Source organism: Pseudomyrmex gracilis, unplaced genomic scaffold (genome assembly GCF_002006095.1).
Source record: "Pseudomyrmex gracilis isolate BER0280 unplaced genomic scaffold, ASM200609v1 scaffold_3022, whole genome shotgun sequence".
Lineage (NCBI taxonomy): Eukaryota > Metazoa > Arthropoda > Insecta > Hymenoptera > Formicidae > Pseudomyrmex > Pseudomyrmex gracilis.
In genome coordinates this window covers 11,313-16,950 of record NW_018023606.1, presented here as the reverse complement: position 1 = coordinate 16,950, position 5,638 = coordinate 11,313, and the positions used below count along the sequence as shown (strand labels likewise).

Below are 5,638 nucleotides of genomic sequence, written 5' to 3'. Positions count from 1 at the left end.
AAAGTGTTATCAACATAATGACAACACTTATAGTTTTAAGATATTACTTTTAAAAAATCACGAAAAAATTATTGGTAAATATAGGTAAATATGGGTAAATATTCCGGTATTATCGTATACCGGTATGACGTCATACCGGTATATCTGCATTTCGGTTTGCATAAGGGTTTTCATACCATTACCCAAAAATATCGGTAAAATACCGGTATTTTGCATACCGGTATAAGTCCCTGCTTATAACACACATTTCAAATGTGATAATGCACAGTTTTGAATATCTGGCGTAAATATTAGGATTTTAAAATATAACTTACATCGGACGTAAACGTAATATTTTCAACACAGTATTTACTAATAATGCCGGCACAATATGTAACACCAATATGTAATATAACAAACCACTATTTGTCATAATCGTATGTGGTTTCCAAATTGTTCGCTCCAAAAGAATATCATACACAACACGAAATGATACGTGTATTAACTTTCCTAAACTTATGCTTTTCGTGTTGTTTATAGAGCAGTTGTGTAAATGTGAAGACTATTATCCTCGAAGATGCTGAGTTGTAAAACATAGTATAAAATTTAATTTTCTACAGTGATCGAGACAAGTAAGTTAAATACTAAAAAGTGGCTTTATCACAAGCTGCGATTATCATTGCTTTAATCACTATATCTACCGGAATAAAATCGGAAAATACATTAGCATCTAAGTGCACCACACGTAAAATTCCGGTTCCACCAGCAGGAAGCAAGCCCATGGGACCGTTAAAATTGTCAATCTAGCCTGGTACAGGATTAGTGACTGATGATATGACTATAGATGGTCTAAGGATAATGCAAGGCAGTGAATCGGAAAAGTCATTTATCACTTGCTCGGCTAGTCTTTTCGTACAAACATAAGTATTTGCCAGTGTTCCACTTATCTGCAAAAATCAATGAACGGGCGTAAACGCATTTTGACAATGGCAATATATACACAATACAACGTATGTATTTCGTTTGCACGGGCAATTGTATAGTATTTACTTCGCTGTAAAGATCTTTAAAATCTCATCGACGGTCTCTGCGATTGTGATCGTCTTTCTCCAGTCGACGTTCTTCAAAGAATACAAAATCTCGCTCACGATGGGTTTATCGCTTTGTGTGTACGTCGGGCTTACATGAAGCAGAGTCTTTTTTTTTTTTTAATAAAAAATTAAACATAACGTCATTAGAATATGTCACGTGGGCACATAAAGTTATTGGGAAAAATGTATTTGCTAAACAATATCTTACCACAATATTTTTCATAGATTGAGCCAAATTCAAACGTCACGCGCGCGCGTTGACCGTAAGGTGTTGAAAAATTGCATCTTTGAGACTCTCGTCAAAACGGACGGTAGCCGCAACGTGGAAAATTATCGAGACTTTTTTCGATCAACATTTGTCTGTCGTTCGGCAATAATCCCAAGTCTTTAGCACTTTTATCTTCGCTTATAGAAATGATTTTATCGGAACTAGATGGCTGCTCGTTCCGTAATAAATCAAAAAGCTTGTTATTCAACATTTCCTAAACTCTGTCATTGATGGTTAATCCTTTTTTCGGGCGTATCAGCAGAAATATTTCTGTAATATCCGAACAGCATTTCAGTAATTTTTCACATAATGCTTTACCCAGAAAACCCGTGCCACCAGTAATAAAAATACTTCGATGGAAATAAAAGGTAGGTATAAATGTATTAGCGACTTCACTCGTAGTAATTAAAATATTCAACCTGGTTTTAAAATAGACACACCGAAATATCAAGTGTTTTGCGTTGGAATATTAAAATAATGAGAAATGTAGACTATTATTTTAAATTAAAAACTTTGCATTTTTAATGTCAACGAAGTTAATTTTTTATTTACGGTGTTCAAGAAACAAAACACCACAACACTGGGTGGTTCTTCACAAAAAAAAGTGTAACACGGAAATGAGCCGAATTTTGAGTTTGGTAGAAAGAAAATGATGTGTAATTTAGGCGATGATTGCGCAATGCTTGACAAATTCCACGAAAGCACGTTTTTTATATGCTGAATAATGAATACGGTATGTATAGATATAACTATCTACATGTAGTATATATCTAACAGAGACATCGNCTCTTATTTATTATTGATAAATCGACATAAAAACACCATTGTATGTAGATGCATAGGCAACAAACCTTGATGAGGTGAAGGTTTCGCACCTGTATATATCAGTCAAGATTAGTCAAGATTTATAACGAAGAAAAAGAGACAAAAACATTTATTTAATCAGAATTAAGATTGTAATATACTCTAATAATTTGTACTTCAATTTAATAAACAATTTTTTTATAGAGATCAGGCAGGTTGGTCGTGAGGAATATCAGATATTGTACATTTACNTGATAAACACATGTCTATTCGTTTTTACGTATTAATATTGTAAAGTACCAACGAATATATATAGGATTATAAGAGCCGATCGCAGGATGTTTGTGAGGATTTATGTATGTATATATGTATATATATATGTATGTATATATGTATGTATATATGTATATATATATGTATATATGAATATATATATACGTATTCACAAGTAAATTTTTACGAGTGAGTTTTTTGAATTGAGATTTCAATTCTTAAAATCATATAGGATGCTTGGATTGCATCACATATATGAAGGAACTCGAATATTTCCCAAACTAATTTTAAAATAGCTCCAAATGCCTCGGTGGCCTAACAAGGAAGGCAACGACCCGGAAAGCCGAAGATTCCAGGTTCGACTCTTGGCTGAGGAGTTTTTTTCGAAAAAGTAAGAGAGACAAAGAGAATAGAATTAATCTATTAAAAATTATTCTCATATTTTAAAACTTACGGTTTTGTGCACATTTTATCAGATACGATAATGGCAGGCTTTGCCATTAATAACGCTGGTATTACTAAGGAATCTTTGCTCAGTGATAAAAAAAAAAAAAAAAAAACAGCTTGAGAAGTAACGCGACGAATAGAGAATTTTATCGTCGTCTTTTTAACATACAATATAATTTTATTTAACTACTGAATAAGTATTTGTCAACAATATTACAAGCATTTATCTAAGAATTCTAGTTTAAAAAAAAAAAAAACAATTAATTGAATCTTTTACACACACAGACGCAAAATTAGCGATCTTAGGACGTGTTCTCGGTCTCTGCTTGTGTGCACACGCGAAGCCGTTTGTATGATGCGTGAAACAACGGCGGACACTGCTGTTGTGATCCACGTGAATAGTTTGACTGCATTGTGAAACTATGCTGAAAGTTTTATTGCCTTAGAGTGGTCATACGGTTGTGCCATCGACAAGCGAGTGATAGCTGTGATAGCTGTGCTATTCTCGTACTTGTTCATACACGCAAACACACATGTGTATGAGTCCCATCTAAAGCAATTAAATACAATAAGTAAGGTAAATGTCCCAATGGCCGGACGCGTCCGAGTGTTCGGACATCGGCTTAAATTATCAAAGTTATAAAGTATAACATTTCAAGATATAATTAAAAAAAAAACTATTTAAAAAGGCTTTAAAACATTTTTTTAAGCCAAAAAATATTTTTTTTACGGTAACTAAAATAGGAGAATAAAATTATTAATAACGAGGTATCATAGATTCTGTCCATTTTGGTCAGAAATAATCTATATGTATATTATAAATATAGATTATATTTATTGTCTATATGTATAAGATTTAATACTTTTAATAAAGCAAAATTTCAAGCACATGCATTATGACCGGCCATTGGGACATAAAAATTCGAACACTGGAACATGCGAAAATTGTCGTGTCTGAACACTGGGCCATGATACATAATACATATTATTTCAAATAGTTTTTTTTTCCATTTTAAACTTGCTTTTTATTCTTTTTTATAAAAAAACTTACATTCTGCCTTTTAATTTTTATATAAATATAAGGTATGTAAGTCTGAAGTTATAAAAAAATGTTTTCGTCAATTATACCAACTTCTTAAGCGTCCGGCCATTGGGACATTTACCTTATTTGTATAATTGTGCAGCAGTAAAAGTTTATGCGCCGTACCAAGAGAGAAATTGCAATTAATTGTGATCGTTTGCGATTGGAGAAGCAGAGGTTTTTATTTTAAATCTTGTACTTTTATAACATACATGTATAATCGAAGTAAGTAACTTACTCCATGTTTGATCGGTCACCGCCAAAACATGATTGTTTAAACTTTTCAACTTCTCGCCGTCGGAGTATTTCGGTCTTCAGTCGTTTTTAAATACTCGAACTTCACGGTAAACTACGAACGAAATATTAAGATAGTATAGTTTTGTCATTTGTTGCCTCTATTTTTTCCAACTGCCGTCGAATTCAAGCCGCGTTACTTGTTATTATTGTTTGCTTTTTGTTCGAATTGCGTACACAAGATATAAGTAAAAGTATCGCGTAGAATGTGTAGAAAACTATAATATCGGATTCCATGTCCGAGTACAGGAATTGATTATTGTATACACGGTTTTGAACACGGAAAACGAACTTTCTCTCGGTAGCTCGTTGTAATTTACGCAATGATTTTGTCAAATATTAAGGAGAATTGTGCTCGATACACAAAACGTGCACAATAATCGAGAGTAGTGATATAATGAGAGTTCTAACCCAGGAGCTCCGAGGGGGGTGCGGGGAATGACGCCACAGGGGGAGCGGTGACGTCACATGAAGGGGAGGGGGTATGACGTCACATGAAGGGGAGGGGGTATGACGTCACATGGAGGGGGTATGACGTCACAGGGGTAGGGGGTATGACGTCACTATGACGTCACACGGTGGGACGCGAGGTATGACGTCACAGGGGAGGGGGTATGACGTCACGCGCGGGCGTGGCTCTGACGTCACAGGATATGACGTCACGCGGGAAATGACGTCACGCGACATTATGGCGACTTCACACGCGGCGGTCTTCGTTATGACGACTTCACACGTGGCAATATGGCGGTTCGACAAGATGGCGTCACAGGATATGACGCGGCGGGCACCGGTATGGCGGCTGCAATATGGAGGCGACAATATGGCGACTTCAAGGTATGTACTATTTACTATATGCATGGTATATACTCGTACTTCTTAATGCTGTACGACAATACCGCGTCTCCAAGATGTATATATCTACGTTTTGGTACATATGTACATTTTTTTATAACTCGTCGACCGTCTGCGATTGCTAGACGCATCCCGTCAGGCGGGCAATAATGCTCACGATAACGAAATTCTGTCGATTATCGAAGAACTGCGCGAAGCAGGTCTCATTATAAATTAAATAGCGCGTCGACGTTAGAGTCAGTCGTGTGCGCGCCATCATGCCGATCAACAAATTCGGGATATCACTCGGAACACACGGAACGTCGATGTATTATTATGAGACAAAGGCAATACTGCGAAATTACGTGCGTAATAACACTCTCTGCTTTGTCGGTTCCGGTTACGATGCAAGGTCGCGTAAGATACTGCATGTAGCGCAACCCGATANCGACACTGACGCCGCCAACAAACGATACGTAGATATGTGTGTCACGAATGTGAATGAATGGCAAGAGACACGTGAGAGAAAAATTATCGCATTGCAACAGGACGTGCAAGCGTTGCGCGACG

The 5,638-nt window shown here is 36.1% G+C and overlaps 1 pseudogene; it reads right to left on the bottom strand.

Moving 5' to 3' along the window:
• Nucleotides 1-314: 314 nt before the first annotated feature.
• LOC109863056 lies at nucleotides 315-4,186 on the bottom strand (annotated as a pseudogene).
• Between the last annotated feature and the right edge of the window lie 1,452 nt (nucleotides 4,187-5,638).